The 26,453-nt window shown below is 36.7% G+C and overlaps 1 long non-coding RNA gene across 1 annotated transcript in view; it reads right to left on the bottom strand.

Annotated features, from left to right (window-relative positions):
* Positions 1–26,453, bottom strand: part of LOC139082048 (uncharacterized) — a 94,311-nt gene that overhangs the window by 17,958 nt on the left and 49,900 nt on the right. The gene's annotated exons all lie outside the window — the stretch shown is intronic.

Below are 26,453 nucleotides of genomic sequence, written 5' to 3'. Positions count from 1 at the left end.
GTTTTAATAATTTGAATGATTTATAGGTTTGGGTTTGAAAAAGTAGTGTCATCATGTTATCTGATTCCCAAACTTATCTTTTTCCCGGGAGTTAGGATTTGTGCCTATAATTAATTCAGCAACTTTAACTGCAAAAGGTTTGCCCTATAATGAGTTCCCCAGTGGCATGAAAACCGTATCTTTCAGGTAAGATGAAAATTGGCACGTCTTCACCAGGGAGCTGATGTAATAACAGGATTCAATCCATGGTTCCATCGGGGTAACTGATCAAGTCTCAACTGCGTGTGTTACAACGAGCCTCGACTTACACTGCTGCTCCCATCAGCTGGAAAATGGGAAAGTGATTTTAGCTTTTTTATTATCCACTCTGTGCTGTCATCTGTCTCACCCTAGAGCAGTTTCCTGGGCTGGGGACTTCAGCTGTTTAGCATCTCAGGTGTCATAACTTATCTAAGTATCTGGTGCCTAAGACTTCTGCTACACTGGCCAAAGAAACAAGAGTGCTGGAGGAATACTTCAGCGTTTCTTAAATATTTAAGTAAATTAGAGATGTACCACTGAGGCTTTTCTTTGTTTTAATTTTGGTTTGTTCTGTTTCATTTTATTTATTTTTTTAGCATAGGTTAGCTGAGATCATTGGCTTACCAAATGTGTCTTCAACAATTTATTATAAGACATTTCTATTATCATTTCTTGACATGATTATTGATGTTTGCTGTGAACGTAGTTTTTAGAAGTGATGCTGAGAAAGCGTCTGGTTAAGTTAGCTAGTCTGTTTCAAGAGGTGATTCTAAGGCTCATTAACTCAGCATTCCCATCATCCAATAATGGGCACCCTAGAGTAACCGCTCAAGAGACGAACTCAGTGCTTTCTGCCTATTGCCTTTATGGAGAAGCCTTTTAAAATCAAGTCATGAGAGATTGTTTAAAAAGTATCCTTGTTTACCTGCTATTTGCATAATCCAAGGTTTTTATAAATGCTTGGGGTACTGAGAAAATAAAGCTGTTATGTATCTTGTATACATTACTCACAAAAACATTGTAAGGAAAAGCTTAACTGTAAACCAGAATGACTCATTTCACTGAGGAATAGGCTGGCATTTTAGTGACTTGTCATAAATAGCGCAGTGGGACTAAGTAAACTGAGTTTAATGATGAGTTTTATAAGGCAGTTTGTTCCTTCTTCTTCTTGGGCTCAATGACCTTTTTCTGAGAGAGAGGTATTTATGGGAAATCTACATCTCTTTTTTTATATCCTTCTAAACCTTTAGCTCACTAACTAGGAGCAGAGGAGACAAGAGGGAATAAAACAAAAACAACAACAACAAAAATGCTTTTACCAAGTGAAAGAAACAAACAGTATCCAGCAGACAGCTTTTCTCCTTGGGGCAAAAAATTAGAATCAAGAGTTTTTGGTCTTGAGGGGATCATTAGTGATCAACCAGTGTAACGGGAGTCCTGATTCTCCCTCTGTACCCCAGTGCTCTGCAGGATATCATACCACCATCCACACTATTGCTTGGCCCAAACTCCGACATCTCCCTTGGTTTTTCTCTTTCCTTCACTTCTCCCAACCACTCCTACCCTCCAACTCCATTTACCATACCTACTGCTGGTCATTTGCGTCTATCAACTTTCAAAGTATGTCCCATCTCTTTATTTAGTTTTTTTCCAGTTTTATTGAGGAATAATTGACATACAACACTGTATAAGTTTAACATGGGCAGCATGATGGTTTGATTTACATATGTGGTGAAATGATTGTCACAATAGGTTTAGTTAACATCCATCATCTCATACAGATACAGTAAAAAGAAAAGAAAAAAAATTTTCCTTTTGATGAGAACTCTTAGGATCTACTCTCTTAACAACTTTCCTGTATATCATACAGGGAACGTTAGCTACAGTCCTCATGTTGTACATTACATCCCTAGTACTTATTTATCTTATAACTGGTAGTTTGTACCTTGGGACCACCTTCCTTCAATTCTCCTTACCTCACCCCCTGTCTCTGGTAACCACAATCCTGATCTCTTTTTCTCTGAGTTTGGTGTTTTTTTGTTTTGTTTATTTTAGATTCCACATATAAGTGAGATCATACAGTATTTGTCTTTCTCTGTCTGACTTATTTCACTTAGCATAATGCCTTCAAGGTCCATCCATGTTGTCACAAGTGGTACGATCTCCTAATTTTTTATGGCTAAATAATATTCCATTTATATACTTACCACAACTGCTGAATGCATTCATTCATTGACGTACGTGTAGCTTGTTGCCATGTCTTGGCTAGCATAAACAATGCTGCTATGTGCATACGGGTGCAGATATCTTTTCATGTTAGTGTTTTTGTTTTCTTTGCACATATTTCCAGATATGAAATTGCTGGATCATAGGTATTTCCTTTTTTAATTTTTTGAGGAAGCTCCATACTGTTTTCCAGAGTGGCTGCACCAATTTACAGTCCCAATAACTGTGCACAAAGGTTCCCCGTTTTCCAGACCCACACCAGCATTTGTTATCTCTTGTCTTTTTGATCTATCACTCTATCTGAACAAAATACACAGGTCTTAGCCACCATCATCTTTTTCTTGGAGTAACAAAAATTGCCTCCTGTCTGGTCTTTCTGCTTCTGTTCTTGTTGCCATGGTACATCCTCCACAGTGTAGCTAAAGGGACCTTTGTAAAACTGATGCTTATCATGTCATTCCTCTGCATGAAACAGTAAAATGACTTCTCAGAGCACCTAGAATAAGAATCTTAAGTGAATTTTAAATATCAGAAATTATTATACGGGTGTATATTATATGGATTCTATATGTGTACACACACAAACAACATACATGTTATAGATAGAATGTCTCAAGAGTCCACTATTCATGAAACATCCAATTATCTTAACATTTTCTATTTCCCAGACATTTTCTAGAAATAAGATTTTATTAAAATATCTTGTTATGCTAATAATGAACAGAAATCTTAAAATGTTTCTTGTAGAATAAGTTGCATCTTTCTTAAGTTTTTTTTTTTTTGTGAGGAAGATCGGCTCTGAGCTAACATCTGTGCCAATCTTCCCCTATTTTGTATGTGGGATGCTGTCCCAGCATGGCTTGATAAGCAGTGTGTAGGTTTTCACCTGGGATACGAGCCTGCAAACCCTAGGCCACCTCTGAAGCAGAGCATGAGAACTTAACCACTATACCACCATGCCAGCTCCATTCTTAAGTTTTCTTGATCCTAGCTTGTAGGTGCTTCTTTAGCTGGTCATTTGAATATTCATTTTAATTTGGAGAGATGTGGCTGTGTGCCAGGAATTTTGCTGGAAGTTGAGATAAAAGCAATAATCCTGGACTTCAAGGATCCTCGTGGCCCATATGGGCATAGCTACAAATAGCAAGTCCTTAGATGTCTATTCAACCTTAAACTCTGATTCCTGTTACAACATAGCAATGATGATGATAAAAATAATAGCAGTCATAGCAGTATCAGTTGATATTTATTATTTTTTCATCAAGAGCATTATACTAAGACTTTTATGTGCATTATCTCATTGCAACATGTAGTCACTCATGAGGTAGGTACTATCGTTATTATTCCCATTTTACCTATGAGAAACTGAGTTTCAGAAGTATCTTGGCCAATGGCAAGTGGCAAAGCTAGAGGGTGCCAGAGAGGAATTTATCCCCTCAGTGTTTTATATTCTCAAGGCTGATTCTAAACCATCACATAATGACAAGTGAGAATTAGGAAGATAGGAAAAGAAATGACAATGATTCTCATCTACACTTTTGTAATATTGTCTATATTATGATGGTCATTCAAAATAAAATAGGCAGTCTATTTTAAAGCAAAAACACCAATTGAAATTATTATCTCAAGAAAATTTTCCCTTTAGAAAGATGGACCTCCCTGTCAATGAACATGGAGAACTTCACACTGGTCATCATAACTAAGAAATGGTACAGATTCTGAAAACAAGGCATCATTTGTCTTGCTACTAGAAATGAAACCTCTTGGGTTTTTATAAAACATACTCATATATGGATTTCTCTTCAGTAAGCTGTAAAAAATGTAGCAAAATAGGAAGCTCTGCTTTAAGACTTTCATTAAGGGAACTTTTATTGGATGAGGCTGCAGTATCTTTAATGTGAATTATCTTTTAGCTCAAACTTAGAACAGGAAAAACACCCACTCCAACACATTTGTGCAATAGTAGGCAAGCCCATTCGATGGGGCAGAGAAGTGCATTGTGCTTCTTGCTTTGTGGAGCACTGGCTGCTCTCTATGGAAACAATCCAGGGGGGTCTTTGAGAACTTACACCAGGATTCTTGAGCCTGGGCATTATTGACATTTAGGGTTGGATAATTCTTTTTGGGGGGCCTATCCTGTGCATCGTAGGATGTTTATCAGTATCCCTGCCCTCTACCAACTAGATTTCCCTTCCCCTCCCTCCACCTCAGCCAGGTGACAACCACAAGTGTCTGTAGACATTGAGATCCACTGACTTACACCGATATGCAGACTTGTCACAGAAGTCACAAATCCATTGCAAGCACACTCCTTGTGGCTTCTATTTCTGAAACTCGTTTTGAATGTCCTGAAACAAAGTACCGAAAAAGCAACTGAACTTCTCAAGTGAGAAGTTGGGGCATTATTTGCAGGAGATTTTTCTTATGATGAAATGGGAGATACACATCAGAAATAGGCTCAGTGGTACATGGGAAGAAGATGAGTCAGTTATTTTGCTATAAATTTACCCATAAATGCATGGATTAAACAGGGATTCATTTTAGTTACACAGATGTATCCATGAAGGCCATAGTCAGGTGCGTATCTTAAATTAATTTACATGTAAGTACACTAAAACATATTAATCTGACACCATTATGTTTAAAACACTATGTAAGTCAAAGCAATTATTATTTCCCAGATGACCAGATGCCAATTTGTGTTCTTGTAAAAATATTGAGTAATCTCAAATTGGAAGTCTATTTTCCCTTGGTTTTATCAGGTTTATGTATTGATTTTACAAGCTTTAGCATGCTTTGTTAGACTTTCATGTTAGTCCGCGTTGGGCTTTTAATGTGATAGCTGTTTCAGATCCCATTGAGTTTTAGCACATGATGTGTGTTTCAAATGCTTTACTTGCTAATTTGCTTCCTGAGAAAGCATTTCATTTTCGAATGGCTTTGGAGATGAAGCGTGGGGGCTCAATGTGCTCCATGAAATTTTTTAGCATCTAGCACCACCAAAAAGTCTTTTAATAGTATGGAAAAAAAGAAGTAATATTGGACATTCATAATTCTCTAGGCCTCACATAAATTCCTGTGGAAAAAATGTGTATCAGAATAGGTGGAGCACAAAGGATTTTTAGGGCAGTGTAACTACTCTGTATGATACTAGAATGCTGCATACATGTCATTATAGCCAGCCCTGGTGGTCTAGTGGTTAAGGTTCAGCATCGTGGTCCAAGTTCATTTCTGGACTCAGGGAACCATGTTACCCGACTGTTGGTTGTCATACTATGGCAATTGTGTGTCGTTGTGATGCTGAAAGCTATGCCACTAGTGTTTCAAATACCAGCAGGGTCACCCATGGTAGGCAGGTTTCAGGAGAGTTTCCAGACTGAGACAGACTAGGAAGAAGGAACTGGCCACCTACTTCTGAAAAAACTGGCCATGAAAACCCTATGAATAGCAGTGGAGCATTGTCTGATACAGCACCAGAAGGTGAGAGGATGGCGCAAGAAGACTGGGCAGGGTTCTGCTCTACTGTACACAGGGTCACTAGGAGTTGAAATCGACTCTATAGCACTAACAACAACAAAGCATGTCATATAATTGTTCAAACTATAGAATGTACAACATCAAGTCAACCCTAATGTAAACTACAGGCTTTGGATGATAATGAAGTGTCAAGGTAAATCCATCAATTGTAACGACTGGATCATTCTGGTGGGGGATTTTGATAATGGGGGAGGCTATATGTTTGTGGGATATATGGAGTATATGAGACATCTCTGTACATTCTGCTCAATTTTGCTATGAACCTAAAAATGATCTAAAAAATAAAGTCTGTTAAAAAAGAACTATATTCGTTCTTTTATTTCATAGTATAGGAGGCAGTTTTAATAGCATAAGTATCTCATCCTGGCTTATTATCATTGTAACCTCAAAAGACCTGTCTCTGGTAATCTGTTTTATCTCTAATCTCTATTGTAGATAAGGTATATATTACAGGCTACATTTAAGAGGATATAATACTAAAGGCATAAATATACTCCTTTCAGGCAATAAAGACTTGTTTAATTAAATAATTTATAAATGATATATTTTTGGTCCTGAGGACCCAAGCTACACATTTCAATTTAGTCTTTCAAATCTCAAAATTGAATTTGTATAGTAGGTAATTTGTACCCTTATTTATCTTTTTCTATATATATAGAGAGATATATATATATTTATTCAACTACAGGTAAAAGGTGTATTTCCTTTGATTCCAAAATACTTTACTAGAGATTGTCTGGGAGTTAATTCATTTTTTATAGTATTCCAACTGATAGACTTGGTCAATCCTGTTTGCTGTGGCCCAAACTTCACGGCCATAGAAATAACAATGGAGGCTGTAATGATCATATTTTATTGATTCTGTTTCAGTCTTCAAAAGTAACTAAAATTACCCCACAAACCTTCTGAAAAATCTCATTCAGCCATGATATATTTTTGAAAAAGCAAGGTGGATCTTAAATTTCCAATCCACTTTTAGTTCTGCCACTGAAACTTAAGTACTTGTAATTAATATTTTATGTTCTTTGACTTATTATTAGTAGGATTTTAGGAATTTCATTCACTGATGTTTGAAATAGCTAATGACATCATGATCTGATTATTGACTGCCGCAACCCTTTGCTAGTAGTTTCTGTTCACATTTTTAACAGGACCTTATTCTTCAAAGTTGAATTCATCATTGTCCTCCCCTCAAAGTAACTCTCTTTTCGAGTAGCTTTTGTCTACATTGACACCAGTTTGAAAACTCTGAAACTTTAGATCTACTCATTCTTTGAGGTTTTTTTCTCCTTTATTGCCTATACCAAATGTCACTGAATCCTGCCAATATTTACGTTCAAGTGCCTTCAAATAATTAAAAGAGCAACAACAAAAACAATTCCTCCTGCAGGCCTTGTTCTAATTCAGGCGCTCTTTCTACTGACTTTTAATTAATATCCCTACTTATATTCTTTCTCCAATTAGACCAATACTACATACTGTGGACAGATCTGTTTCTCTAAATACCAGCATTCATGTTATCACTATGCCTCTAAAACCTTCAGTCATTCTCTACTATGTGCAAGATAAAATATAAATCTTTTAGTCTACCTTTCAAAGCCTGTCATGACCTGTCATTTCCTATCTCCTCACACTCATTTCCCAAAGTATTGAATAGAACCAATACTCGAGACCCTCTAGGTGAACATTTTTACTATTCATAAAACACATCATGCCATCTACTTTCAATACAAATTGGCCTCCCATCTCGGATCTCAGACATCGCTTTTTTTATTCTTTTGAAAAATTAGCAAATATCACTGTTTGATCTCTTAACTATTTCCTGTTAATAAATTTATTAAACATATATTATGTGGTGGGGCTGTGAGAATTTCAAAAGTAATTTATTATATGTTTTCTTCAAGGGGCTTTTAGCATAGTTGGGGTAGCAAGGAAGGGTAGAATTAAGTGCTAAATTGTCTGCTTCAGTCTGTGTATTTTCAGTGGTTGGAAACATAAGCATCTAGCATGTGTTTATGTATGGTATTTGCGTCTTTTTTTTTTTTTAAATTAAATTTTAAGCTCTCGAAAGGATAGGTGCTGTCTTCTATGCGTGTGAATATGTGTTTTTGTACTTCTTCACAATGTCAGGTAGGTTCTTGAGAAAAACGTATTGTGTGAACTTGTAGAGTTGGGAAGGAGGGTGTTTTTTCTTGCCAAATAGCTTAGGCGATTTAGAATTCCTTACTTCTCACAAGCAAGGCCTGAGAGCAGGGTTAGTAAGTGAAAATGCCTGTGGAAACCAGGCTGGTGAGCTGGGCATGTTGGAGAGGTGGAGACTGGGCCACACTGGAGAGCTGTTGCCTTTTCAAAAGGAGGCAGCTGCTGCTTGGCAGTGGCTATTGTTGCCACAGGGGATTTCAAGTCCTGTGTTGTCCAATCTAACTGTTCAAGAGAAGATGCAGATTTGAATTTTTATGCAAAATACCCATTTTTTTTTTTTTTTTTTTTTTTTTTAGAATTCGACAGGCCAAATTTTATACCCATATAGGCTGCTAGTTTGCAACCTTGGCCCTACAGAGATTATTGGTGGTGGTGGTGCTGAAAGTATGGTAGAATTCTGTCCTGTGACATACTCGAGGTTGGTAGCTGGTCAGTTAGTTAGAAAAGTCAGTCAAAGTGGCGAATCACAACCAAATGATTTGCCTGTACAATGATGCGTATGCCAAACATTTTATGTTAACTTAGAACATGTATTTTCAGTTCTTTCATCAATCTTTCCATGTTGGCATAAAGCCTTTTCTCTGAGTGTGAGTTCACTGATTGGATTGCCAAATTATTTTTCCTGTGTAGATCATACACATTGTCCTCCAGTCCCAGTATCCATTTCCTTAAAGTGGAGGGAGAAGTTTAATCACTTGTCAGGCAAGCTGAGTGCAGAATCCTTCTAAATTTCTATGACCTTCTTCCAACTTTGACATCACCTTGTCTCTAAATGGGACTACATTATTTTTAGTGGCTCAAGTTTAACCAAAGCATTTAGATTAGTTTTCTTAGAAGCAATTCTCTGTTCATACCCCTATTTCATTAGTTGACATAGTATTTAATCTATATAATTGCAATGTACAATAAAACTCGCAGAAAAAAGTTTGGGAACAAATAAAACTGACTCTGGCACCTTGCAATTCAACAGATGGGAGCCGGAGTGCACAGGAATATAAAGATTAACCTTCTAGCTACAAGATTCAGCGTGTCGTGGACAGTAATCGGTAAATTTCAAGAGAAAACTAGAGAGCATGGGTTAATCCAGTCACTTGATTAAGGGAAGGTGAGTTCAGTGAGTGACAGAGTATAGCACTATGGTTCCTGCTCCTGGTCTATAGTATTGGCCTATACTTTGAAACTCTTAGCACAGCATCAGCTACTTTCTGAAGAGTGATGCTCCATAGACTTTAATATGCTTTTGGTGACTCTCTCGGGGAGGGGAACTGAGGGGTAATTCTAATTCTTGTACCATATATTTGCTTCCAAGGAGGCTGTCTTGAGTAGAAATAATTCTTCCAGGAGAACTAAAATATTTTAGTGCAATTTTGCTTCTTTGCAAGTATACAGAACCATGTTTTGGAAAGAGATATTGCATGAACTTATTATAAGAGCAAGAGAAGAAAATGCGCCAAAGTTCATGTTGCTTCTTTTGGAAAAAAATTCTGTTTTCTCACCCAGAATTCCATTCCATTTTTTCAAAGTTCTTCCATAGAGCAGTTATTCATGCCCACAAAAAAGTGGTTCACACTCGGAATTCAGATTTTTTTATCCTCATAAAGCTGTTCATGTTCCTTGAAGGAATCTAAAAATATTCTATACACTTCTTCCCTCTGTGCTCATTATTTTTAACCTATTGTTGATGATTTTTGTTTCACACAGGTTGATCTGACTACATTAAATCTTAGAAGCATTGATTAGGCTCACAGATATTATATACATTTACTTCCAAAATAAAGGATATATTTGAATTGCAGAATTACAAAAAAGTTAATGGTTAGCTAAATGACTAGTCGTTTTTAAAAATACTTGTGGTAACTAACCTTTCCTACTGGTTTAATAATTTGCAATAGCAATAATGAATGGTTATGGTAGGTATTTTAATACTCATTCATCAACAAGCATTTACAAAACACCTGTTAAGTGAGACATCTGTCTTAAGGAAGTGTCCAACATTTCTCCCAATGCTTTACAAATCTCCTGCAGAAATTTGTTCAGCTTCCAGTTCCCTGGACTCCAGTCCAGATCTATGAGGTTGAATCTTTAGCTGTGGAGTCTGGGATCTGCATGTTTATCAAACCCTGATGGTGATTTTTCCATAGAGTGACACTGAGAACCATGACTCCTGGCATTTGCAATCCATAGAGAAATTATCTCCTCCCAAGAGTAGGCCCAAAGTGGTGGTTAAAATCTGGCAAAGAGCAAGTAGCATTCTCCCAAGATTAGAGCTCACACTGAAGGTTTTGCTGCCATAGTCTTTCTGCCTATTGAACTCTGGAAATTTGCTCTAGCCATACTCAGAAATAGCTAATAATCAACCAGAGCAGACCTGGAATACAGCTAAGCAGGATGTTGGGGACATGGTGTTGAGAAATAAAACAGATTCAACAAAGGATATAACCCATGGTCAAGAGAAACAGGCAGGATCTCTTGGTGCAGAAACCTAATAAGGCAGAATCTATAGTCGAATATTTCTCTGATATACCTCTTGTGGGGCATGGAGGGTCCTAGGCCCACAGACATTGCTTTTAGCCAGTAAGAGATTCAGAAACCTGCAAATAAATCCTATTTCTGACTGACCAGCAACTTGGGAGCTAGGATTATCACACAGCCTGCCTTGGATCTCAAAATCTGATCAATTTTTCAGGGTCTATAGTTCAGCATCCATCCCCATGCTAGGGGACATTTAGAAGCTGAGCTTTATTGATAGTGCGTTGTAAAGAGTTTGTGGGCTGTGTAAAAGCTATCAATGAAACAACAGCATAAAGGAATCTTTTTGTTCTGTTTATTGTATTTTGCTTCAAAAGGAGACTCATTCTCTTTTTTCACAGAAAATGCCATTGTGGAATGGATTAAAGTCTATTAAAACATTTCAGGTATCTGATGTTTAAACATAACAATTCTTTAGCTCCTTATTCGATGAATGTGTAATAGGCAGAGACTTGTGACTCTTTTTAAAGTTTTATTTGCTCTGAGTGTCATGAAGTGCTAGAAGACATAACATTCTAATTTATACCCGTGTTCACTTTGAAGGATACAAATGATTCTCTTTTTATTGAGTCACATTTTGCTCCCTTTCACCTTTTGAAAATGTCACGTGCAATCTTTTAAAATTAAAGACCACGTGGTTGATAGGGAGCCTCACATAGCATAGGAGAGGCGAAGGTTTAGAGTGTGTGCCAGCTACCAGGAGAAGCTACGTGGAGTCATATTCTGGAGATCTTAAAGAAAAGAGAAAGATGCTGTTTTCTTGAAATGCTTTCACAATAATTCTCTCTGAAAGAAGAAAAAACAACAGACTAGCTTTGCAAGGCTGTTCTAGGCATGAGTTTGTTCCCCGTGGACAGCTCTGTCCTCACTGGACAGCTCTCCAGGGATGTTCAGCTCTTTTCCACTGACCTCAACCTTGTACTGGGACTCCTTGCCACATCTCCATCTTTTCTGCTCTTCTCCATTTAACTGCACAAACAATAATGTATTGTACATGCCATTGTGTTTTTTTTTTTTTTTTTTTTGAGGAAGATTAGCCCTGAGCTAACATCTGCCACAAATCCTCTTCTTTTTTGCCAAGGAAGAATGGCCCTGAGCTAACATCTGTGCCCATCTTCTTCCACTTTATATGCAGGACGCCTGCCACAGCATGGCTTGACAAGCGGTGTGTATGTCCACACCCAGGATCTGAACAGGAGAACCCCGAGCCACCAAAGTGGAATGTGTGAACTTAACCACTGTGCCACCAGGCTGGCCCCATACATTTCATATTTTTGAGGAGTGGCATCTCAAGTTTTTTCAAGGCTGGATAAACAGAATCTGCATCATTATTCCATCTAATCCAGAGATTTTTACACCTCCATAAATTTGTTAATCCTTCAGGGTATTGACTTATTTGGCCTAGGTTAAACCTAATTTGGTCCTAATTTTAGTTCTGTGATCAAATTTATGATGATTTATACTGATCATATTTGTGTGCCGGGAAAGGACATTGTAGTTACTTGCTTGACTTATTTGAAAATTTTAGATTAAAGATTTTTTTATTTGAGGAAGATCAGCCCTGAGCTAACATCTACCACTAGTCCTCCTCTTTTTGCTGAGGAAGACTGGCCCTGAGCTAACATCCGTGCCCATCTTCCTCTACTTTATATGTGGGAACTTCCTCTACTTTATATGTGGGAACGCCTGCCACAGCATGGCTTGATAAGTGGTGCGTAGGTCCGCACCTGGGATCTGAACAGGCGTACCCCAGGCTGTGGGCCGCCGAAGTGGAACATGCGAACTTAACTGCTGTGCCACTAGCCAGCCACTAAAGATTAAAGATTTTCAAAATGCATTATAGTGCCTCTGTAGTCTGGAAGTCGCCCTTAACCCAGATTATTCTATTTTCCCTACCCATTTAAATTTTGTTCCTATCCTTTAGTTTAGATGTGCTTATTCACTTTAAATAGATCTGAAAAGAAGGAATTTTCCTACTGATAAAATTAAAGTTCTTCCTGGTTTAGTACAAATTAACACCAGGATCCTTCAAGGAGGAAGCTGATGTTTGCACACCTTCTACACAGGTGACACTGTAGAGAATCAGGAATGTTAATTCCTCAAGAAAGGCATTTCTTAAGGGAAAATGCATACTGTTTCTAGAATCTAGTCTCCTGCCTTATATGACCAACAGGTTTTTGGTTTCTAAAGTTGCATTTGTAGAAATTAATTTGTTACTTGTGTTTTCAATAGATGATAGTCCAGGATTTTACCCACTTCTCAGTCTATTAGGAATTCACACTCTGAAACAAGAAAGGGTGGCTATGTTTTATGTGCTAAGCAGTTACTTTGGTTGTTAGTTTTAGTTTTTAAGTTCCCTCCTTAAACTATTAAAACATGTGTAAAAATAGTTATTTTAACAATGAAAAGAAATATTGGCAGGCCAATTTTTCATACTGGAAAGTTTTCCAGGAAACAATTTAAATGTATTTTGAAAGTTTACTTTCTATATAACCATTTTACCATGTATGCCACATATCATATATACGAGAGTCCAAAAGGTGATTAATATTTATGATATACTTTCACAATGATGCATATTTAAAAGTTCAAATTTGAGCAACTTCCTCAACTTGGGAAAGAACAGCTATAAAATACCTATAACTAACATCATAGTTAACGGGAAGAAATTGGGCACTTTTCCCCTACCATCAGAAACAAGGGAAAGACTTCCCCTCTTACTACTCCCCACTCAGCATTATGCTAGAAGTCCTAGCAATTCAGTAACACAAGAAAAGGAAGTAAAGATTATATATATGTGGGAGGAAGAAATAAAATTGTATTTTTTTGAAGATAACATGATTTTCTATGTAGAAAATCTCAAAGAATCAACAAAAAAAATTCCTGGAACTAATAAGTGATTATAGCAATGTCATAGGATACAAGATTACTATGTAAAGTCAATTGCTTTCTTATATACCAGCAATGAACAACTGGAATTTGAAACTAAAAACACCATACCATTTACAATAACATACACACACGAAGAAATACTTACAGATAAATCTAACAAAATATGTATAGAATCTGTATGTGGAAAACTACTGTAATGAGAAAAAACAAAGAAGCTCTAACTAAATGGAGGGATATTTTCATGTTCATGGACTGGAAGGCTCAACACTGTCATTTATATATATAGAGGAAAAAACCCCAAATAGTCGAAACACTATGAAAGAAGGACAAAGTTGTTGGAGTGATACTACCTGACTTGAAGACTTATTATAAAGGTACAATAATCAAGACAGCATGGTATTTGTGAAAGAATGACACACAGATTGACGGAACAAAATAGAGAGCCCAGAAATAGACCCATATACATATAGTCGTTTAATCTTTGGCAGGGGAGCAAAGGCAATTCAGTGGATAAAGGATAGTCTTTTCAACAAATGGTGCTGGAACAATTAGATTTCTGTCTGCAAAATAATTACATCTAGACTCAAACCTTACACATTTTACCAAAATCAACTTAAAATGGATCACAGATCTAGGTGTAAGATGCAAAATTATAAAACTTCTGGAAGAAAACATAGGAAAAAAATCTAGGTACCTTGGGTTTGGAGATGAGTTTATAGATACACAAGCACACTCCATGAAAGAAAAGATTGATGTTTGACTTTACTAAAATTAAAAACATCTGTTCTGAGAAAGATACCATTAAGAGAATGAAAAGACAAGTGCAGACTAGAAGAAAATATTTGCAAAACATATGTTTGATAAAAACTCTTAAAACTGAATAATAAGGAAACAAACAACCTGATTAAAACATGGGCTAAAGATCTGAACCCCTCAAAATATATATACAGATGGCAAATAATATGAAAAGATTCTCAAAATCGTTTGTCATTAGGGAATTGCAAATTAAAAAAAAAATGAGATACCACTACACACCTATTAGAATGGCTAAAATCCAAAAAACTGGCAATACCAAAAGTATGCAAGGATGCAGAGCAATAGGAATGCTCATTCATTGTTGGTGGGAATGCAAAATGGTACAGCCACTTTGGAAGACAGTTTGACAGTTTCTTAAAAGGCAGTCTTACTATATGATCAAGCAATTATGCTTCTAGATATTTACCCAATTGAGTTGAAAACTTATGTCACACAAAAACCTGCATGCAAATTGTTTACAGCAGATTTATTCATAATTGACAAAAACTGGAAGCACCTAATGTCCTTCAATAGGTGAATTGATAAACTGTGGAATATCCAGACACTGGAATGTTATTCAGCAATAAAAAGAAATGAGCTATCAAACTAAAAACACACATCAGAGGAACCTTAAGTGCGTATTGCCAAGTGAAAGAGACTAGTCTGAAAAGGCTATAGACTGTGTGGTTCCAATTACATGACATTCTGGAAAAGGCAAAATTATAGAGATAGTGAAAAAAAAATCAGTGTTTGCCAGGGGTTCAGAGGGAAGGGAGAGGGATGAATAGGTGAAGAATGGGGGATTTTAAGGTAGTGAGACTATTGTGTATGATATATAATGGTAGATACACGACATTATTCATTTGTCAAAGTGGCACAAAACAGAGTGAACCCTAATGTAAACCAAGGACTTTAGTTAATAACAACGTATCCATACTGGCTTATCAGTTGTAACAAATGCACTAATGTGAGAGGTTAATGATAGGAGAGACTGAGGGGTGGAGGGTAGAGGAAGTATATGGGAACTTTATGTACTTTCTGCACAATTTTTCTATAAACCTTAAAAAATGCTCTGAAAAGAAAAAAGTTTATGTACCACACATCCACCTTCATCATTTTTCAATATTTTCTGAATCCTCTTATCCACTCAACTTTGCTGAAACAGAAGATGAGAGAGTTTTTAAGCACTGGGGCGAGCTAGTGGAAAAGTACAGGAGGACATTTGGGAAGAGGTTGATCAATGGGATATGTTGAACACAACGTTATTTCTAAATTTCAGGTGTTTTCCTCTGTGATTAACCATCCGGGTTTGCTAGATGGTACCCATGGAAGTTAGGCTTCTACCCTCCCACACAGCCTGGGAGATAGGGGGCGCTATATTTCTCCATGATTACATTTCAAAGGGATGACTCCCAGGTGCAGGAGAAAGACATTCTTAGACTGCAAAACTGGCAAGAGGCTGTTAAAAAGATTTACATCTCAATAAAAGAGGGGAATTTATAATGACAAATTTTCTAAAATAAATACTGTAGGAAAAGGTAGGTCAGGGGCCTAGAGGCAGGAGGAAGCTGTCTCAGGTTTCATCAAACTGAGGGGAATGTTAAGGCCATCTTGATCACTTTCATCTCTTGCTCCTTTTGTCCCAGAAATGTGACTTAGAAGGAACTGAGGCCCGATTTGTGATCCCATTGTCTTCATTTGCTAAAACTCTGGCCCTAATTTATGGATGCTCTTTTTCACTAGAGAAAGTTTCAACTTCAATACAGGGAAGATAGACATGAGGCTGCATAAGATCTATAGAGTTCTTAATAAGCATTGAAAATAGTGCATTGCTCCAAACCTCTAATATGTAATTTAAAACAATATCAAAATTAATCCATAAAGTTTACAAGAAATTCCACCAGTGTTCTGATTTTTCATGTTTTCTGTTTCAATGCTGTTTCTAAAATGTTAAATTTCAAATTACAACAGAAAATTGATGTTGGTCCCTCTGGTTAGTGGAACTTCACGCTTTGCTGCCTGTTGGGTGGTCTACACTGAAGAACAGTGGTCTTTGCAGGGCCTGGGGCCCAGCTGCCTTAGATTGGCCTCTAATTTTGGTGATAGGACCATTCATATTAAATCCTGTATTTTATCTTCTGCCATTTGTACTAAAATCATTGATGTGATGTTACCTCTTTTTCCTTAAAAGCAATTTAGATTTTGAGTCATGAGCGTATTTTTCTCCTACTTTCTTTCTTGGGTTGCGTACAAAGAAAGCATTATCATTCAAATGTTCTTTTAATCATCCAGTCCATAACACTACCAGCAATCAGAACAGATTTGTAATTTGTGAGCCATGTGCAAAGAAGAGATATCTTGCTTCACTGAGAAAATAGACAATTTTGTGAAATATTGGCCGTTTATCTGTCAAAGTGGGCCATTATACATTGAACCACAGTAAGAAGCCACCGTACACCTTCAGTTCTTTTCATTTATGCTTTGATGAAGTTTTTTTGTATCTGGTATAAGGCTGATCCAAATTCTGCTATATTTGAATTTGTTTTTGATAAAACTAGGTATATAAAAATATTAATCAGGAGAGTACAATTAGAAGAGTAAAATCAGAATGCATAGTCAGGGCAAATGCATTTCTTTTAATTAAAAAAACAGCAATCATGAAAAAAACAATGAGGGAGAAAGGGATGGAAAATAGTGTGGATTGTCTTTTTCTTTCCACTGCCTCTGTTTCATATGCTGGGTGGCTCCTAATGCAGCAGACATGAAGGCTGTCCTATTATCTGCATTTAAGATCCACTATTCTGCTTAGAACATGCAAACTGCTGGAGGCTTTTCATGATATGTTGAAATAGGTATAGAACTCATTGTCAGAAGATTTGCTTTTTAATTCTTATTCTGTAGTCTACAACATATAAAATACGTGACCCTGGATAAGTCATTAAATCTTCCTGAATCCTGATTTCCTCATCTGAAAAGTGAGAAAAATAAAAATATTCTTATTTCCTCTGGTACAAAGTTGTAATAAGCAGCAAATAATTTAATGTATGTGAAAGCATACTGAAAACCGAAAAGCACCACGAACGGTTATTATTTATGCTTCAATGCGTGCATTGAACGTGGTCTGTGTAATCCGCATTTTCAGAAACGAACACTCCATCATGTTGACATTTGCTAATTTTAAATCATGCTGCAAATGAATGGTTCAGATTGGAACACCTGCTATCATCATTTTTTAAGAAAATGAACTATCATTTGATTTACAAGAACATTTTATCTTAATAAGTTCAGTTCAGTATTTATTAGCATGTATTAGCCCGAAGTTCCCTTAACAGAAAATCATATCTAATTCTTTTCTCAGATAGCAGAATAGTAACCATATTATTCTCGAACGCTATACTCAATAAGACTTGCTGGCCTCAATAATTTCATTATTTTCTCAGGAGTACTTTAAAAATTAGAAGATTTGAAAATAAGTAAAGGGAAAGACTATATGTGGCTCAAGAGAATACACAGCTTTTGACATCATATTTCTGTGTTATATAATGTGTTCTGTATTACGTAAATCAGATAACCAGCAATAACTTTATTTTAAACCACTTTTCCTATTTTATGTTTCAAAAAGACAGTAGAACAAGAAATATTATAGGAGAGTTTCCAAAAATAAACATGAATACTCACGATTCCAGAACACAAACCAAATAATTTTCATTTTTTAAATAGTTCGTTGAATTAGGTACCACAAAAAAATTGTGAAGACAGCACAGAATGCAGGCTCACTTTCACACAGTGAGCAATTATGAAGCGTGGCACTGTTGTAGATTTTAAGAGGGGGGGAAGAAAGGAATGTCTGACCATTGCCCTAATGATGTAGTTAGATGCTAAGGTGTAACCATAGAAAAAAGTGTTCGGTACTGCGTGATTTTTGGCTAAAATAAGGAATCTAATTTAAATTTCTATATTTGTTTAGAGCAAATAGGTATTATACTTTGGGAAGATACTTGAATAAATGTGGTAGCTGAGTTGAAGATGTACACAATTTGAAAAGACGGAAGAGAAGATAAAGAAGTTGCAGAGCAGAACCACACAAGCAGACTTGGCATCAGAAAGGAAAAAGATTTATGAAGTCTCATTCTTTAAAGGTTGTATTGCAACTTGCTGCCTATCTAGACTATGCTTTTATATCTGTGAAAATACAATTGTGTTAAATGGAGAAAATTTAAAGAGCCATTGGAAATATTTGTCATCATTGTTGCCCTTAAATGGAATTAAATGTAACCTAATTTTTTAAATTTTATTTCTCCTTAAAAGAAGATATCTAACAGTTCATTTTATAGCAATCATACTTCATAATGAATATCATTGTTTCCACATAAACCTTTGCTTTGGTCCACCTTGAAACATCCTAACCTGAGTGTTTTGAAGTTATATATTTTCTGAGCCAGAAACCTCAGAAACTGAGAATGGCTTCTCAAGTGTGGTCTTGAAATAATACTATAATTTTTAGCTTCTTTTGTTTCTCCTAAATGTGTTCCTCTATAGAAGGGTTCTTGAAAGTTGTGCTGTACAAGAAGATTTAACAAAAGCAAACACTTCTTTTGTCTTTTCTTTTAAATACGGTCCTTTAAAAGGCCTGATACTCTACGATTTTCTTTCTTAGCATTGCTTAGCATTTTCACTAGTAGCATTGCTTTGGGTATAGCATAATCTTAAAATCGGTTGCCCATTAAGTGGTATGAATAAATAAACACTCCAAGCTTTCTTCCATTTTGTCAAGAATCTTCATGTTTCTTTGACAATGTGCATATAATTATTGAATCAATGCATATATTCTGTAAAGAGCATGAGGGCAGAGAGTGCAGAAATGTACGTACATTGTCTTTTCTTGGGCCTTCAGCATATACTGGAATTTTGAGAGTGGTTTAGGCATAGAGAAGGAAATAGAAATCATGTTTCCACTCTAAACTTTCAAGAACATCCTGAAATATAGTACTTTGGGGGTACATGTAGTTCAAGGATAAATAGAGGAGTAATTTGCCATTTGTACCAAATTAAATCAGACTTTCAGTTCAATCAAAACAGCTTGCAGCTGGACGCAATAATCTGATTTCCTGACACTCAGAGAAAAATTGAAGCCCTCCAAAAGGCCCCTGCTGATCTTCAACATGAAATACAGTTTGCTGGCAATTTCCCTCAACCTCTGAATGCCTTGACGTTTAATAACCTAAAAAAAATGCAAATAAACCATAAAGTTAGCTGAGATGGCTCTCAGGTAGAGCTTTATTACAGCTAGATGAAACACAGCACAATGCCTCTAAAGGATCATGCTCTTGTTGCTTCTTAAAACAGCTATTTTGTTAAATATGCCATTAGATGGATCTCTGCATTAGCGTCCCGGGAGTACTGTTTTGACATTAGATGTGCGTTAAAAACATAATAAAAGGCTTCAGAGAACAAATGCTAGAATTCTGTATGAATAACTTGCTATTTTCTTGGGAAAGTAACGAGACAGATCAAGGTAAATCCTCAAGTATCTGTTAACTGTTGATTATTCAAGATAGTGAGGACCCAAACTTATAGATATGTGCAGTCCTGGTAAATTAGCTCAATTTATAACAATTTTTATCTTGAGCTTTTACTGTATAAGCTGATAAATGCAGGTCTTTCAGCACGTTGACTGGACTTTCTCTATTGTACCAGAACTGAACATTGTTGAATTAAGGACAAAGAAACACAAAGTGATACACCTTTTAAAGAAAACTTGCATTTAAAATATGAAATTCCTTCTAGGGCTTATAATGAGGTTTTAAAACAGACCCTGCTTCCTTTATGACAAGCCTCATACTCTTCTTAATAAGCATACAACATAGGGAGAGGCAGAAGGTCAGAGAAGGATATTGGTCAGACTATGAGTCTTCAACATAGGGGGATGCTGAGATTTTCCCTCACTTCTTTTTGGGGCAGGAAAAGAAGTGCTTGGCCCTTTCCCATTCAATATCCCAAGAGTAAGCAGACAGTACACTCAAATAGGGCAATCGAGGAGAGATTCATGAAGGGACTATTTACAAAGATGTGAACAGAGTTAAGGAAGCCAGCAAGGCGTGGTGAAGCATCCCGGCCATGACACAGTGCGAAGCTTTAACCAGCATGAGCCCAAAGGGGTAAAGAGAGGAAATGGTTACTAGAATCCAGAGCTGTTGCTGAGGAGAAGGGCAGCCTGCCAGGACCTGTGATTCTCTGAAGAGGGACACAGTCACTGGCAATCAGGGGCCAAGCAAGGAAGGAGTCAAGGAAATAAATACCTTGATATCTTTCTCCAACCTCTGATCTCCTACCAGTGCCTCCCTTTGGCGCAATCCAACCAGAAGCCAGTGAGTAAAAGAGCCCAGTTGAAGCATTACATAGAGCTGAGCCTCCTAGTGGCCCAGAGCAGAGAAGAGAGGCTGGGAGTGGATCTGGAGAGACAAACAGATGATCCAGTATGCTAAGAGGAAGGGCACTCCAAGGGAATCACTCTTGAAGATTAGAGGGATCTAGAAGGAGGGGAGCTTGGGATCTCATTCCCTGGCTGGGATCTTAGCTACTGTGCTGGTGCAAGAGCAATGAAAATGTGATCCAGCCCTCGGCCCGCTCCAAATCCTTTGGCCTAAACCCAGTGTAATGCTGGGGAGGGGGAGAAAATGAACATTAAATCAAATATAGTGTTGATATCGTATTGAAGTGTTAAACTCTATTGAAGTGTATTGGAGCTTTTACTAACTAGAAGTGAATGGGATGCTTTAGGACTTATTTAGGATGCCATTAACAAGGATAAGAAATGGTGGTTCAACATAGCATGGTTGTAGCCAATGATTGTAAAAAAGAAAAATTGTTATATGTTTGTACTTCGATGAGTTAAGTCTTTTCAATGAGCAAGTTACATTGGAAAACTTGAGAATAATAGTGCAAGCGTACAATTCATGTGACAAGTGACAGTTTACGAGCTTCTGATTTGATTGTGGCAACACTCCAAATGTGTAAACTGCATATCTTGATTCTACTTTGTTAGTTGAAAGACTAGGACCAAAACTTCTTTGCCCAAAATGCTATCATGAAATTTTTATCCCTAAATTAAGAATACTTCCTCTTTTCTAAAGAATTCCTAAGTCAAATTACCCTTGAGTATAGAAATTCTTATGAAAACCTGTAGTTTTTGATCTTGACTATGGAAGAACTTTACACTGCTTTAAATATTTCTATTTTGCCATGTGTCTTCTCATTGTAATGTATGTATTTTTAAGCAATAACAAACTGGTGACCATCTAGTGAAAGGATCAAGAGGCCTTGTATCCCCCTTCAGAGGCTTGTTAGCATCTTTAAAAGGCCTCTCCCTTTGGAGTTAGCTGAGATTACTCATTGGGTGTGGCAGTTGACAGTTTTGCTCACCGACTCCTATCTCCTAGACACTGGGAAGACTGAACTTCCTGCCCTTAGTGGTTGAGTAGGACCGTGTAACTGGTTTGAGCCAATAACTGTTTGAGGTCGTATTTATGATTTCCAGACCAAAGCACCTACCTTTGATAGTTTGGAGTTGCTACTCCCGCATACTTTAGCCTTTTCTGACTAATAGCCTGGTGATGGGTGAAAATGCATAGATCCTGTGAGTCAAGAAACATATATCTCCATCTCGGAGACCTGTGTGTATAGACATCTGATATGCAGATATGTGAAATCACATACTATCTTGAGGTCACCTGAGCCTCTCATCCTGATTGAGAGCCGTACCTGTGGATGGACGTATAGTGCAGTAACACCTTGATACTTTCAGAAAAAAAAGTAGTCATAGAATTCTCTATTAGTCTACCTGGGCTCCAGAAACCTATAAGACATATAAAACATCTTTTGGCAGAACGGTAGAGTCTTTTATCCAATGCCCTGCCTCTTACATAGATAGGAACCAATTGATCCAGCTCCCCTTGTGGTAGGGTTCTATAAAGTTCCATTTTTTCTTGGACTTTTCTCAATTTCTTTTCAGTATGAAAGCAAAGATGAAGGTTTCTGAGGTCAGGATTGTTCCCAGAGGTCTCTTCAGGAGTCTGTGCCTCTGCTCCACTCCCTAAAATCCACGGGGACAACCAATCAGTACTGAGAGCTCAAAGACCCGTAGGGAAAGCTGCAGAGCTCACTAAAGACATCAGACATTTCTTGAAAAAATATTACTTCTTTTGCAAAACCGTTAAGAACAAACAGGCTATTTTGTGTAGTCTTGACCCACTCAAAACAATCTGGCAACATCCTTTAACTAGGTCTTTAAACAATAATTTTTATTTTTATTACACCAGCTATACACAAACATACTCTCCTTTTAAAAAATAGCTCAAGATCATGTTAACATTCCTTTTACCCCCACCATTAGTCTCAGTCCCCTCTTGGTCTTTTTCAGAGGCAACACTATCTGGAGTTTTTTGAGTATAGAAATAAAACTTAACACGAATTTTCCTCTCACAGACCCTTCTTGGATAATATTCCTGTCATTCCGCATTCCCTGTTCCTCTGCCCTTTTGTTCTCTGAGCACTTTTGCAATTGAGAATCTTGTTTCCTCTGTGAAGTCTGCCCTGTTGGTACTCTCGTCACCTGTTAACATTAATTATCCTCCTCTGTGGGAGAATTACCCCTCATATTTCTTGTCACCTGATAAATCCCATCTCCAATCTGACTCTCATATAATCCCAGCCTTACACTATAATTGTTATTTGTCTTAAAGAAGCTCCTTTTAAAAACCCTCCTTTCTTGAGGGGAATGGAATACCAAATCCATTCACCCCCCCACCTCCCCAGCTACAAGGCACTGAGTCATTATGTGATAGCTTAGCCAAGAGAAGCTGACCCTTTCTCTTGCCAGTAGTGTTAGTGACACGGTAATGAGGGACACACAGAATCCAATGTTCCAAAGGGAAAATGAACATATATTCTCTGAGTCTGAGTGAGTCCTTGATCACATTTTACAATGGCCAAATGCCAAGTTCAGAAATGTGGTAGGATAAAGGAGCAAATGTAAAGATCCTCACCTTCTAACTTTCCTGTCTAGTTTTTGCTTCACTTGTGTATGAGAGATGTGGTTTTTAGAAAATGAATTTCACCGTATCTGAGGTTGCTGCCATCTAATCTCCCGAAATATCTTTTCTAGCAGCAAAGGTGAGCTGTAACTCTGGTCAGTTAAAGGCAGAGAGTTAGCTTTCAGATACCTGACTCAGTAATCAATGACACATCTTCTCAAAGTAGATATGCCTTAATTCTTAAATCATACTGATGATCGGGGCTTCAGATGTCTGAAACTAATGCCACAGGAGTCTGGGTAATCTTATAGAATTTAACATTTGTGAAGGTTATCCGTAATCTTTTCTTATAAAATTTGTCTGTAGAGATATCCTGACACATAAATAGAAAATAAAATTTGTTTCTCTAGAGGGGGAAAAGACAAAAAAGTTTAGTGTGATATTTTGGCTAATAAGTAAGAAATCATAATTTATTCTTTTCTGAATCTTTTCTAGGTGTCAGGAACTTCACTGTGCTTTGAACTTCTCCACTCTGTTTAGCTGGGACTACTCGAAAGACTAGCCAACCTGGGAGCATTTGCCTCAGAGGGGGTGTGAGGTTCCTTTAAACCATCCTTTCAAGGGAGGGGATCTTAAAGAAGAGTAGGACACAACTGTTAACACATTTCTTATTAACGCAATGCTAATACCATTCCAGTTTCTAATTCCAATACCTCATCTTTCATTTATCTCTGTGGCTTTAGATTTCAGTTCCTCTGACCCTGAATTTCAAATTCTTCTTTCTTATTGTTTCCCAGTGTCTGATCTCCTCATTTGTACTCTCTTTCTGCTTGCGTCCTTGTCTCAATCCTAACTCTTGCTTATTTGTAAACAAACAAGCAAACAAACCCCAAACTCTTACCTCAACCCCTTTTTCCTAATGTGTATTACTTGTCCTATTTCTTTTGCTGTACCTACGTGTACCCCTATGAAGTCTTTGTCCCTGACTGAAGACTTTCCTCATTTGGACATAAATATTCATGATCTTGCCCCTCTCTCTCTATACTTAACGAACTTCGTAGCTGTGACCCTGAAAATATAGTCTCAGTCATTATCAGTTTCCCAGTCCTGTTCTTTCTTGGTCTGCTTATAGCCTGGGATTTGCTGCTGATATTGCAGAAGTGCTGGGGTCATAAGAAGGAAACACCAGCTCCAAAGGAAAACTTCCCTTACCACTTCTTAAACAATTGGAATATTTGCCCTAAAGAAAAGACTCCACAAAAGCGGAAAGAAAGGAAGAAACTAGGCCCCTGGCCCTTCTACTCTCCTGTGATATTTTCTCCCCTTGTTCCAAGCACACTACTTCCAGTATAGAGCAAACTATTTCAGCTTTGCAGGGAAATGTACAAATGTACAAATATAAAAATTAGACTAGTCATGCTATGAGGAAGTTATGAATATCTGTATTTAAAAACTTATACTTTTATCATGAATTTTAAGGTGTGCAAAAAAAGGAATATCTCTTTTTAAGGACTGCACGTGCAGCCAGCTGGCTACTGCTGGAGGGTGGTAGATATCACAAAACATCATACAATCAGGCGTCCCTTAACAATTTGGGTCTAAAATGATAATTTTTAATATTCCTTATAAGCTATTTTTTATAGAAATGTCTTCCCTCCCTCTTTCCTTCTTCCCTCAATACCAATCTCCTTCCTTCCTGTCTTCGTCCTTTCCTTCTTTTCTTACTGCCTCTATTTACTTCTTTCTTTTAGCATTTGGTTTTTGCACATGCAGTGTCTTCTTTTTGGAGTTTTCTTTTCTTCTTTCTCTTCCTTTCACATGGATAAACCTGACTCAAACTTCAGGAATCAGGTTAGAGGTAAGTTTTTCTAAGAAGCCTCCTGTCTTCCCCAAGAAATATTTCTACAGTATCCTGAATATGGCCCTCTTGCAGCACTTATCCTTGCTGTTAAATTTTTCTATTTTGCTTGTATCTCCCCTGCTAGAATTCCAGTCCTTTGAGGAAAGCAGCTCTACCTTTGTTGCATTGGTAGGACCAAGTATAATGATTGGAACATAGAAGGTGTCAAAAATACTTGTTTAGGATGAAATATGATATCTAGAAAACCACCAGCTTGCCCTCCTTATTATAAATGTACACTATGGCAATGAACTTCAAGATTTTCTTCATTTACCCTATAAAAGAGTTCTGAAAAGTTTTATTTGCTTTTATACATTTTAATTACGATATCTAAAAGTTCTAGTCACACATTAAAATAGTTCTAAGGGCTGTAATTTACAATGCTAGTGAATATTGACATTTTAAAATGAAACCATTTTATCATTTTTAAATGCATCGTTGGACTATAACTATCATGGTGACTTGATGATGCACCATCGTTCATTTTTAAAAATACATGAATAAGTTCATTTTTTAAATCAGAAACTTTACCTCATTCCTTTTTCTCCTTGCCATTATATTTCCATTCCTTTTTCTTCAGAAAATATCTTTACTGTAACACATTGTAATGATTAAATATGCCACTGCTTATGCTATATTTGTTGTAAAGAAATAGGATAATCAATAAAAAACATTTACGTATAATCACGTATTACAATATATAGTATATATACGTATACTGAATTCTATGTATATCTACACATAATAATTTAATTCACATATATGCTTTATGTATATATTCTACTTATACATCTCATACATATATATCATACATATGTACTGTATGTATATATATGTAGATTTTAATTGTTCAATGTTTTATTTTTAATTATTATACTCTGAATATTAAAAAACTCTTTTGACATAACAATCATTTATTTACATAATTGATCAAAGCAGCATAAATATATTAAAAAGTTTGATAAATAATTATGAAATATTAAAATAAAATTTTATCATAAATGCAATTTATAGTGTAAGCACGTGCACATATACACACAGAATATATATGTACATTATTCTGTTTATAGGTCTTTGTTGATTACCCTAATTCTTTGCAACAAATATGGGGTAATCAAAAATTCTTTTTAGATGATCTATTAGCCAGAAAGTTGATTAAGCCCCCTCTTAAATATTCTTGTAAATAATCGTAAACCACCTGACTTGCAGAAGGATTTGTTACCAATAGTTCACTATTACCATTTACTTTGTCAGTTTCTGAGTATAGTAATGTCTTTACCAAGATGTATCAAATGTGTATAAATGATAGATTTTATTCA

This window comes from Equus przewalskii, chromosome 2 (genome assembly GCF_037783145.1).
Source record: "Equus przewalskii isolate Varuska chromosome 2, EquPr2, whole genome shotgun sequence".
In the NCBI taxonomy this organism is placed as follows: Eukaryota; Metazoa; Chordata; class Mammalia; order Perissodactyla; family Equidae; genus Equus; species Equus przewalskii.
This window is presented reverse-complemented; position numbering and strand designations above follow the sequence as displayed.